At 44.4% G+C, this 12,958-nt stretch overlaps 1 long non-coding RNA gene across 2 annotated transcripts in view; it reads right to left on the bottom strand.

The window, feature by feature from the left end:
- Positions 1-1,112: 1,112 nt before the first annotated feature.
- The window catches only part of LOC142419675 (uncharacterized), a 45,188-nt gene continuing 33,342 nt past the window's right edge, over positions 1,113-12,958 (bottom strand). The window contains exons 6-7 of one of the 2 annotated variants that reach the window (XR_012778617.1): positions 3,369-3,488; positions 1,113-2,429 (exon numbers count right to left, since the gene is read on the bottom strand). This is a non-coding gene — a long non-coding RNA (uncharacterized LOC142419675). Of the gene's footprint in view, positions 2,430-3,107; positions 3,489-12,958 lie in introns of those variants that run through there. The other variant, XR_012778616.1, reaches the window with a different exon arrangement.

Genomic DNA, 12,958 nt, shown 5'->3' with positions numbered 1-12,958 from the left:
TTGATGTCCAGCCCAGTGTGCCTGTCACCTGAATGCCCTACTGCAGGCTTAGGCAGTAAAGGGGTGCTTGGCAGTAAGCAATCATGGGGAAAATAAAACTGTGTAGAAACTATGCTGAAAGCAATTGTTATTGTTACATTCTTAACCTTGGCATTCAGCTCACGAATTATCATGAATTCAAAATTTATGAAGGTTGAACCTTTATAAACAAGTGACACTTTAAACTGAAAAATAAATTGTGAACGTTTCTTTTGTATTGATCAATTTTATAAAATCACCCAATTCTATAATAAAATTTATAAGCATTTGGGAATGTCTGCAACAAACTATGAACAACTGGTAGATTGCTCTGCCAATTATTTATGGCAAAGGTGGATGTTTGGAATTGTGTATCTGCTCAGATGAATATTATATATTTTTTGCGTAAACTTAGAATTGGAAGAATTTTATTATTAAACTGATTAAAAGTAACATTACTGCAACAGGCTTCTGTTAATTAATTTCTTATTCCTTCTAAGCCAATAGCTTTGTAGGCAGATCTTTTTTAATTGTTTGGGGAGTATCAACTATGCTGAAGACAAAAATTGTCTGCTGTGAGAAGTTAAATTATTTCCCTGGCTTAAGTCCAGAGACAATGTTGTGAGTTTGAAATATGCCGAAGAGTTGGTGAGATCTGTGCACCACCCCTCTTTAATTGCACATTGTGAACATCTCTAGGGAGAGCTCCAAGGGCTTTTGTACGTGATAGCAGGGGGAAGATAGTCTTACTAGTATCCCATGAGGACTGAAGAGGTGTTTTTGGAGCTATATGCTGTCTCTAACTGCCAAATTTATAGTATATTTCAGAAGGTCACCTATGAGCTTTGCTTAGCATGTATTAAAGAGTTCAAAGTAGGAAAATGCAAACAAATCACAGTAAAAAATGAAATCATTTTGGATAAAACTGAGGATTCTCCTTCTTCCTGCCAAATTAAAAGTTGAAAAGAGTATTGCTGCCTGATCAAACGAAACATCTTTCATTTAGAACAAAAGGTTTCATTAGTTTCTGGGACATTTCTGGGGAAGACAAACGGAGTTTTATTAAAAATACAAGTAAAATTCAAAATCAGCAATTTAAGGTGCTATATTGCATGCATATTGACATTAGCTGGAACACTGAAGTCATTGAATGAATCAGGTAATTTGTCCTCATGGGGATTATTAACATGCATAACGTTCTTCCCATGCTGCAGTGCAGGTTACTTGGAAGTTTCTGAAATTTCAGGCCCACTCCCATCTATTTCTCTACCAGAAGCAAATCTGTTCTTTGATGCGAACCTCCATGATTCCTGAAATCGATGGTTCTTTTCCTGCCAGTGTAGCACGTTATGAAACCCCACCAAAGATCTCATTTACTACCATTACCTTCAGAAGCATGTCTCCCACTGACTTTACTGATAGCAAGATGAGGTGTTGCTACAGAATACAAAATTCTCTTATGAAAGCAAGATCTGAGCTGACTTCAATGGAAAAGTTTCCTCCTAATGGAGCATAGGATTGAGCCCAATAAGATGATTTCAAGAGTGTGTTTTTCACCTTGATGAAAATAGAAATGATGGAATAGCTTTCCTTAGGTCTTCTTTTGTAAATAATTTCCTATACTGCAATGATATTTACTTTGGGAGTATAATTTAGTAAGCCAGAAATTGTGAAATGTAAATATTAGAGCCTAACAGTCTGATTTACTTTGAATGTACGACAGCAATCGCCTAAGCTCTTCCAACCTCCTAGATGCATCAGAAGTGCTCTTAATTAGACTTAGTCTTTAAAATAAAATAAACAAGTCTGTCTAGTTTTGTAGGGATATAATTTTAGTAGCTAGATGATTATTAGGTATTATTCATACTGTCATTCGTATCATTCTTAGCTTGGGGATAAGATCATGGGTTCACATTCTGTAGTTGTTTTTGATAGTTACTTGCTAATGCTACTGTTATGATTATTAATAGATCAGTAACAGATGCTGCACTGTGCAGTAGTTGTATGGTGTTCTTACAAGAGGCTTTTGAATAGAGAGACATGATGCAAATATTTCTTGTTCCTGCCTGAACATTAAAGAGAACAGCAGAATTGGGGGGAAAAAAAAAGACTGAGAATGGCTAGACCCTGGATGGTATACGTTCCTCTACTATAGAAGCCTGCAAGGTGAGAATTTCTTAGGAAACAAATGGGATTTCAGTAGTGGCTATAATAGATTTAGAGAAAAGCCAACAGCAAACACCGCTGGCAGACACAGAGAAAGGAGCCCAGGCAGTTTTGGCTGAGTCTGCCGTCATGTCTCTCCCTCACCAGGGCACTCACCCAGTTGACTCCTGACTCGCATTCCCTAAACCCATTAGACACAGCCCTCAGCAGTGATTTCTTTCCAGCTCCACGGCTTGATGCACCTGCTGGAGGTAGATCTTTTGACCTGCCGATCAGTCGTACGCAGCGTCTCAAGTCACTGAGCGAAGGGAGTGCTCCAGAGCCCAGCTCCCCGCTTTGGGCCCCGTCCCGGGTGGCACGTTCCCCAGCAGCAGCAGAGCCCCTTTCCCTCGCGGAGGGACACGATGCGGCAGGAGCCGCTCCTGCAGCAGTGCCTCCCTTCTTGGAGAGGAGAGTCCCCCGGGCTGCAGCAGCTTCGCTGCATGGAGTAGCTGCTGCATATGTTGGTGGTAATTCAGTTCTGCAGAAGATTTTGGTCTTAAGCAAACTATTTTTGCAATGTAGGCACTAGGTCGAAACAGGAGATGGCTGTAGCTTTGATGCAGTAGATGGCAACTGTCAACACAGAGGAGGGCTCGTGTTTCTGGGACTGTATTTCAGGGTCACAGGTTTCAGCTTCGGCCCAGCTGGGCATTTTAGTTTTAATGCAAAAGTACTTAGATTCAATTAGGCCAAACTATAGGAAATCATTAAGAGCTCAAAGATTTCCAAATTAGATCTAGCTGAAGGGTGAAACGTACATTTTCACAGAGCAGGCACAGCAGCTGCTGGGGAGGTCTGGCGGGGCCGTTCCAGCTCCCTACTAGTAACTCCCTTCTGACAGGAGGAAAAAACGTTTAGCTGGCTTGAGGCATTATATAAGATCAAAAATAAGGTTAGAATGAAATTACAATTACAAAGTGCTAATTGAAGCACAGGCGCAGTGACTGCTAGAGCTAATTGGAAAGGGACAGGATGCCTGTGTACCAGTCTCTCACTCAGGATGGGATTTGCCCCAGTTCGGGTTCTTCACATCCCTTGATTTCCACTCAAAGCAGCTACTGGCAGGTGGAGAGGTGTTTGGCTAATACAATTTCCAATCTTGGCATTTTAACTTAAAATACTTCAGGGAGAGGAGGGCTTACCAACATGCAGTATTCTTCCATGATAGATTACTCAGATTAAAACACTGCTTTATTCCAATTTAGTGCCAGGTGAATGAGAAATGTCCTGCAATTGTACATAAGCACATCAGAGCTTGAATGCTTCCAAGACAAAAGAAACACAAAGCAAAAAGGTTGTTGGTCAGGCAACAATTAAAGAATATTAACAATAATATTAAGTAATTATTTCAGATGTATCCAGTATGGAAAATTAAGCTTCCCTTCTTTTTTATATACCTTTAGTAGTAGTATAATATACTTCGAACAACAAAATACAAGCACTGCGAAACTCATTGTTATGTTTCTAAAGCTCTTTATGCTTTTATTTCTCTTATAATGCAGATACTGTAAAAGATAATCATATGCTATTATGGATGATTTATTCATATTTGTACAGTTCTTTAAAAAGGTAGGAAATGGCTGTGTTATCACTGCAATTTTTGGCTATTTTTACTATTCTTCTATATTTTTCATTTTCGCATGGAGTAGAGCAAAGCCGCTTGCTAAATAACAACACTGCTTTCTATTAAAAGCAGGGAATGGGAGGAAGGAAAGCTTGCATTAGAGGGCTAGCTACTGGGGAAAAAATAAATCACAGCACAACTTCACCCACTATTATTTAGTCTGAAACAAAACTAAAATCCTTTACCATTTCTGGGCTTCAGTAATATGTATACTTACGTAAGTATTATGTATACTTAGGTATGCACAAAACTGAAGCATGTGTTATGTGCCACGGCCTGAGAATGAGACCTAGAAAAATCAATGCATATTGACACTGACTTGGAAGGAGGTGAAAGTGGGAGGAATTTCACCCACTGGCATCATTAACTCTTTGAGCTTTCCAGTTCAGCGATGTGAAAAGTGTTAGAACAGTGTTAACGCACTAAATACTTGTTAATCATTTACACAATTTCTACCAACTCATTTTCTTCCAGGTATCACAGGTCTATGTCATTTCTTTTAGCGTGTTACCCATAATTATAATTGATTTCCATCCCCCCTTTTAGAAATCATGCTTACAAAAATAAGGAACTGACTCTTATCCACTTGTTAAACTTATGTGATTTAGAGAGTGGAAATTGCTTTTAAAAGAGGTGCTAGGAATTCATGAGAGGGACGACCGAATGACAGAATGACATTGATACATTTGCCAATGCAGTTTTTATTTCCAACGGTACTTGTAAATATAAAATATTTATAAAACATTAAATCAATATCGTAAAGAAAAACTACCGCGCAGCTCAAGGAAAAATGAGAACAGCTTCTTCTATCAGAGGCTGATTTAACATAGCACCGGTCTGTTGCAGCTTTCCCCAGGAAAAGAACTGAATATAATGATGTAGCGATGATATCGGAGACATGAGCAGAATGAAGTTTTCTAGATATGTATCTTTAACATAGGAGCCCAAGCCATAGACCAAACTGTGACTAGATTAGGAGCTGTATAGAGTTTGAAGACTGTTCCTTATCCAAAAAATAAGGAAATGTATATGCTAGAGGGGATACAGCAATGATATTAGACTCGAATAGACCTTTTTATGGAATGCCTTGTAAGACAAGCATTTGTAAGATACAGGTTTTCGACTGTGTTAGGCCAAAAAGAGATGACAAAGGAACAGGCAAGAGAGCGATGGTGGAAGGAACAAATGCTGCTTCTTGCAGGGGAAAGGGACCTTGCCTGCGTATGGCTTCATGCCTGAAGACTGGGGAGAGTTGGCCCTAAGGGCACAGGCCCTTCTGAGTGCTTCTTCAAACTTAAAAGAATTTTAGGAGTCTGTCTAAAAGAAAGAAAAGAAAGGAATTTTTTCTTTAGCAAGTTTCTTTTAGGAAATTAAACAATGGTAGAAATTCAAGCATCATCAGAGTATCTCAGCATAATTAGCTGCCTCAAGACCTTCAGAATTTATTTGGTCGCCTATCATATTTTCCAGAAAGATAGGAGAAAAAACAGGCTTCCTTAAGCCAAGTAAAGGAAATGTTAGGCAGAAATGTAATTATGAACTTGATCATATTACTCTAAATATACATTGATTAAAAATATGTGAAGTTAGAACAGGGGATCAAAACAGGCCAACAAAATAAAACAAAAATACAGAATCACAGAATCACAGAATCACAGAATCACAGAATCGTATAGGTTGGAAAAGACCTTTAAGATCATCAAGTCCAACCGTAAACCTAACACTACCAAGACCACCGCTACACCATGTCCCTAAGCACCTCATCCAAACGTCCTTATAATACCTCCAGGGACGGCAACTCAACCACTTCCCTGGGCAGCCTGTTCCAATGCTTGATAACCCTTTCAGTGAAGAAAAATTTCCTAATATCCAGTCTAAACCTCCCCTGGCGCAACTTGAGGCCATTTCCTCTCGTCCTATCACTTGTTACCTGGGAGAAGAGATGGACCCCCACCTCTCTACAACCTCCTTTCAGGTAGTTGTAGAGAGCGATAAGGTCTCCCTTCAGCCTCCTTTTCTCCAGGCTAAACAACCCCAGTTCCCTCAGCCACTCCTCAGAAGACTTCTGCTCCAGACCCTTCACCAGCTTCGTTGCCCTTCTCTGGACACGCTCCAGCACCTCCATGTCTCTCTTGTAGTGGGGGGCCCAACACTGAACACAGCATTCGAGGTGCGGCCTCACCAGTGCCGAGTACAGGGGCACAATCACTTCCCTACTCCTCCTGGCCACGCTATTTTTGATACAAGCCAGGATGCTATTGGCCTTCTTGGCCGCCTGGGCACACTGCTGGCTCATATTCAGGCAGCTGTCAACCAACACCCCCAGGTCCTTTTCCGCCAGGCAGCTTTCCAGCCACTCTTCCCCAAGCCTGTAGCGTTGCATGGGGTTGCTGTGGCCCAAGTGCAGGACCTTGCACTCAGCCTTGTTGAACCCCATACAATTGACCTTGGCCCATTGATCCAGCCTGTCCAGGTCCCTCTGCAGAGCCTGCCTACCCTCCAGCAGATCAACACTCCCACACAACTTGGTGTCATCTGCAAACTTACTGAGGGTGCACTCGATCCCTTCGTCCAGATCATTGATAAAGATATTAAACAGGACTGGCCCCAGCACAGAGGCCTGGGGAACACCGCTTGTGACCGGCCGCCAACTGGAGTAAACTCCATTCACCACCACTCTTTGGGCCCGGCCATCCAGCCAGTTCTTTACCCAGCGAAGAGTACACCCGTCCAAGCCATGAGCAGCCAGTTTCTCCAGGAGAATGCTGTGGGAAACCGTGTCAAAGGCTTTACTGAAGGCTAGATAGACAACATCCACAGCCTTTCCCTCATCCACTAGGCGGGTCACCTTGTCATAGAAGGAGATCAGGTTGGTCAAGCAGGACCTGCCTTTCCTGAACCCATGCTGGCTGGGCTTGATCCCTTGGTTATTCTCTACATGCCATGTGATAGCACTCAGGATGATCTGCTCCATCAGCTTCCCCAGTACCGAGGTCAGGCTGACAGGCCTGTAGTTCCCCGGGTCCTCCTTCTGGCCCTTCTTGAAGATGGGCGTTGCATTTGCTAGTCTCCAGTCAGCAGGGACCTCCCCATTTAGCCAGGACTGCTGGTAAATGATGGAAAGGGGCTTGGTGGGCACATCTGCCAGTTCCTTCAGTACTCTCGGGTGGATCTCATCAGGCCCCATAGACTTGTGAGTGTCTAAGTGGTGCAGCAGGTCACTCACCATTTCCCCCTGGATTATGGGGGCTCCAGTCTGGTCCCCATCCCTCTCTTCCAACTCAGGGGGCTGGGTACCCAGAGAACAATTGGCTCTGCTATTAAAGACTGAAGCAAAGAAGGCATTAAGCACCTCAGCCTTTTCCTCATCCTTGGTCACTGTGTTCCCTCCCCCGTCTACTAGGGGCTGGAGATTCTCCTTAGCTCTCCTTTTGCTGCTAATGTATTTGAAGAAGTGTTTTTTGTTGTCTTTTACAGCAGCAGCCAGATTGAGCTCTAGCTCAGCTTTGGCCCTTCTAATTTTCTCCCTGCACAACCTCACTACACCTTTGTAGTCCTCCTGAGTTGCCTGCCCCTTCTTCCAGAGGTCAGAGACTCTCCTCTTTCTCCTGAGTTCGAGCCAGAGCTCTCTAGTCAGCCAGGCCGGTCTTCTTCCCCACTGGCTCGTCTTTCGGCACCTGGGGACAGCCTGCTCTTGTGCCTTTAGGACTTCCTCCTTAAAGAATGTCCAGCCTTCCTGGACCCCTTTGCCCATTAGGGCTGCCTCCCAGGGGACTCTCTCGACCAGTCTCCTAAACAGGCCGAAGTCCGCCCTCCAGAAGTCTAAGGTGGCAGTTTTGCTGATCCCCCTCGCCGCTTCTCCACGTATCAAAAACTCTATCATTTCGTGATCACTCTGCCCAAGACGGCCTCCAACCATCACATGGCTCACAAGTCCTTCTCTGTTCGTGAACAACAGGTCCAGCGTTGGCTCACTCACCAGCTGTGTCAGGAAGCTATCTGCCACACGCTCCAGGAACCTCCTGGACTGTTTCCTCTCTGCTGTATCGTATTTCCAGCAGACATCCGGCAGGTTGAAGTCCCCCACAAGAACAAGGGCTAGCGATCGTGAGGCTTCTCCCAGCTGCTTATAGAATAGTTCATCAGTCTCCTCATCCTGGTTGGGTGGTCTGTAACAGACTCCCACCACAATATCTGCCTTGTTGGCCTTCCCCCTGATTCTTACCCATAGACACTCCACCCTATCATCACCATCATCGAGCTCTAAACTATCCAGACACTCCCTGATGTATAGGGCTACCCCACCACCTCTCCTGCCTCCTCTGTCCCTCCTGAAGAGCTTATAGCCATCCGTCGCCACACTCCAGTTGTGCGAGTCATCCCACCATGTTTCCGTGATGGCCACCATATCATAGTTTTCCTGATGTACAATGGCTTCCAACTCCTCCTGCTTGTTGCCCATGCTGCGTGCATTGGTGTAGAGGCACTTCAGCTGGGCTGTCACCCATGCCTCCTTCAGAGCAACACCCCTTGTGTGCTTTGAGGCGTTTCACTGGCATTTCCCTCTTGGCTCCTATTGCCTCAGTATCCCCTACCTCAACTCCGTTCGACTTTGGCTGTGCCCCAGCGTATCCTGCACATCTTGGGGACACAGGCTGAGCACCCTCGCTGGCACCCACTCCCTCTAACCATGGCACGTCGTCCCTCAGCTTCTCTCGGGCAAGCCTGATATTATCCCCCTCCCCCTTCGAGTCTAGTTTAAAGCTCTGTCGATGAGCCCTGCAAGCCCCTGAGCAAAGATTCTCTTTCCCCTTTGAGAAGATGAATCCCATCAGACGCCAGCAAACCTGGTGCTGTGTAGGCCATCCCATTATCAAAAAAACCAAATCCGTGGTGATGACACCAGCCATGGAGCCATGAGTTGATAGATTGGGTGTCTCTGTTCCTTCTGGTGTCACTGCCCACAACTGGAAGGAGAGAGGAGAAAATAACCTGTGCTCCAGAGTCCCTTACTAGCCGTCCCAAGGCCCTGAAGTCTCTTTTGATTGCCCTAGGACTTCGTGTTGCAGCTTCATCGCCCCCCACATGGAAGAGCAGTAGGGGGTAATAGTCCGAGGGCCGTACCAGGCTAGGGAGTAGCCTCGTGACATCCTTCACGCGGGCCCCAGGGAGGCAGCAGACTTCCCTAAGAGGAGGGTCCATCCGGCATATCGGACCCTCGGTTCCCCTCAGAAGGGAGTCACCCACAACTATAACCCGTCTTCTCTTCCTTGTGGAGGTGGCGTTAATACGAGAGGTACGTTCTTCTGCCCTGGGTGACACCTCTGGTGTAGATGGACTGTCGTCCCCATCCTCCATTGACTGGCCTGCCACCTCCAGGGCCTCATACCTGTTGTGCAGAGGCACCTGGAGGGGCGAGGTGGGCAGGGAGGGCCTTCGCCTGCCGCCACGAGCGTGGACTCGCCTCCATTCACTCTCCTCCTCTGAGCTGCTGCCTTCAGCCCGGCGGGGGGGGGTAGAGGATCCCCTTGATCGTGGGTTCTTACTGGCGGCTGCTGCCGCTCCTGTTCCCGTCTCAGGGGGGGCAGAGCCTGGCACCACCAGTCGATCTCTTTCTCAGCCTCCCTGATGCTCCTTAACCTTTCTACCTCCTCCCGTAGCTCTGCCACCGTGCAGAGCAAATCATCCACAATCATACAGGTAAATATGGTTGCTAATGTCCTCACATGTTTGTAAGAATTATAGATTTCCTTTTTGTCCTATCAGAAAATCAAAGAAAAACTAATTGTCTTAATCAATTTAATCTCCACATTTATGAGTTAGGATTTTAAAGCTCTTTTTTTTCTCATGCTCAAGCCAATAAACAAAAGGAACACAAGCTGGACAATAAGTTGACTTATGAATGCCAGTCACTTGGACGGCATGGGAGGATTTGGCTGTAAACACCAGGTAGTTTGTGGAGGTAAGCGAATGATTTTCTGAACCTAGTTCCTTTGTATCCTGTAGTAATCTCTTGCCAATCTCTTTTCCTGTAGTTTTAATGCCACCCTAAATACTCCAAACAGTGTGCTCAGTATCTGTAGCAAGATCTTGGAGCATCATTCATTTTTCCGGTTGGATTTTTAACCAGAGACGAAGCTTTCAACCTTTGACGAGGTTTTAATGAGTTACCCCTAGATGGCACTCTGTAAGGATACAACTAAAAACACTGCAGTAACTCTTCCTCCAACTCAGCTTTATGCGTTTTGCTAACCAGTTACTCCAAACTTGTTGTAAAATGAGGACAAAATTACAATTTCCTTCTTCAGCAGCAATAAGAGATAAAGACAAGGAAACAAAATAGTATTCCCAGTGCTTTGCACACCAAATTGGGTTGGAAAGTTCTGCTTCCACAGTCAGTCGGGAGTAATCTTTGCTCATCATCATATGATCACTGATCATTCCTTTCTTTTTTTAATCTTTGTTTATTTACAGATGATCCCTTCTGAATAGTATCTCGCCACTGGCATAACCTCAACATTTATTGCTGAGCTGGTTTTGCTGCTGCAATCTCACAAGCTGGAGGGAAAGCCACTCACTAACAAAAGTTTCCTGCCATTATTGTAAGTCTTTGTTTCTTTGGAAATATAATACTAATAGAGAGAGATGCTTGATTTCTTGTTTCTGACACTTCACCCCAGGAGGTTTTTTTTCCCAGTGGCGACAGTGTTACATTTCTATGAATCCCCTCTCCTTCATTTTTCTATCATCCTCTGAATGCCTAGCTCTCAAGCGGCATGCCAAACCAACAAAATTCCAGCTTAGAGCATTAAAAGAGGATGTGGATTTTTCTGTTCAGCCTGATTTTTGAGCATAACCTCGAGCACCATGCGTGGGACTGCAAGTGCATCCTCATGCACATTTGGCTGCACCTCCTGGTGGCCAAGGACATACCCCGAGGACACCAGCTGTTGGGGGACAGCGGGGCTGCAGGGGTGCGGTGCTGGCACAGCGCACTCAGTACTGCCCCCAAAACCCTCGCTCAGAAAAGCGTAGTCTGCAAGATCCCTTCATAGCTCATAAAACGCAGCTCGCTCGTGATTAGAGGTATGTAGCCAGACGTGGCGTGTAAACAGCAAGATGTCCAGAAATCTAGACTTTCTAGGCTTATTTTCATTAGCAGGTTCTATAAACACAAAAGTGAATGGTTATGTGCAGCGTCTGCTCTATCTTTTATGCAATACAGGACACAGCAATTGAGAAGAAAAGGAAGGAAACAAAGCCTACCATTTCTAGGAAAAATCTAAACAACTCCTTGTTGGCAAATAACTTCACCCAGTAGTATTCTGGGGGCTAGAAAGAAATACAGCAGAACAGAAAGCAACAACTGTGACAATTGTTTGCCCTAATCTTGCAAAAAAGGTCTTAGAAGGAGAATCCTATTATGAAAGGGTGAAAGGTGGACGTAAGACTGATTTTTTTTGGAGTTCAATTCACCGTCAACAGAGCATGGGAGTTTCACCAAAACCAGAAAAAAAATGCTGTCTCAAGGCCTGGGCAGGATCTCGAGGACTCCAGAGAGCTGACCCATGTGCCTGCGACCGGTTCATGATGGCGAGGTGCCTCACTCCTGGCCCTCTGACCAGAAGTCTACATTGCCCAGAGGACTGCAGGCTATTGTGGGCTATTCCGGGATGGATTTTTCATAGTTGTTTGCATCCGGCAAGGATAAGTCTTCCTAATTTCTCAAGGAATTGCTAAGTATCTTTTAAACACTTTTCCACTAGCAGCTCCTGACACTGGGAACCACTAGGAATCATCAAAGGCTTTTGTCAAAATGGGGAAGAGGAGGAAAACAAAAGACAATAGCGTTAAAGGTACACACAGTTACACAGGCAAGGCCCTTGAAATCAAACAAATGGAAAAAAACCCACCCGAACAATACTGTAATTCTATAATCCCTCCCAGACATAAAGGTTGGCCTTCAGCTGTTCAAGTCAGTAAACAGGCTCTCAAGATCAAGCCACTGAAAACAAAGACTAGTGCAGTGATATGTTTAAAAGAATTGAAATATGCTTAAATAATGGATGTTCCAGCTTGTGTATTGTACTTGATCAGCATATTTTTCCTCTTTATCACTTGCAGAAAGCCTGACTGCTGTCTCTTGAGAGGCAAATAATTTAGACTGTGTCTAGGAGAGCTGAGATCTAAGATAAATAGCTATCATCAGTGTGATAGAGCCTGAGACAGCATGGCACGGAAGAGTCAGGGAGCTTCATGATCACAGTCTGATTATTAGTTTGGAGACTCGTTCTATCTGTGCTAGCATAAGAACAAATTTCTATAAATATGTGGTAGAAAGAGTGTAATTTGTTCTTCATATAATACCTGTTTTATGCTCTAGTGGAGCCAACTGAGTCACTGAAGCATCAATGCACTGTTGCAGTGCTGTTTTTAAAAAGTATTTCTACAGAATCTGAAATTGTGTATGCCTGTAATTATTTTATCATCAAAATCTGTAAGTGTATATTAATAACCTGCTTCTTGCAAACTGTAGCTGAAAACCAAGAGCGATTCTTTGAATTGCTAATGTAAGGTGCTCTCAAAAAATCAGGCTGCAGAGGTATCAGGCTGGACTTTCCAAAACAGCGGAAAGATTTTCCCTTAGTTCCTCTGCATCTCAAGTGCTTCTTGGTTAAATGGGAAGGACACCATCTCCCTCTCCCACAGGAACGATGTGACAGTGAATTCATTCCATCTCCTGAAGCACCTGTATCAAGGAACACAGGAGGAGTCATGGAGAACACATACATCATGTGAGCTGAGCTGGGATAGTGACCAGTAAACAAGGCAAGAGGCCTCCCACAGAACAGCGCGATGACAAAGAAGGAAATAGCTGCTCAGGAAGTGAGCTCCATCCCTCCTGGGCACAGAGTGATGCACAGGACCAGTGGGAAAAAAACAATCTTTTTAAGACTTGCATCACGCTGCAGATTCACAAAGGCCACAAGCCAGTGTTTAACAGCTGCAAAAATGTGCACCTCTAGTATATCTTTACTTTTGAGACAGTAGTAGTTCTGTAACCTTACCAAAGTACCATTAAAAATTTGGTAAACATTATTGAAAACC

Source organism: Mycteria americana, chromosome 1 (genome assembly GCF_035582795.1).
Source record: "Mycteria americana isolate JAX WOST 10 ecotype Jacksonville Zoo and Gardens chromosome 1, USCA_MyAme_1.0, whole genome shotgun sequence".
Lineage (NCBI taxonomy): Eukaryota > Metazoa > Chordata > Aves > Ciconiiformes > Ciconiidae > Mycteria > Mycteria americana.
The sequence above is the reverse complement of the archived record's forward strand: the minus strand, read 5'-3'. Positions and strand labels throughout refer to the sequence as shown.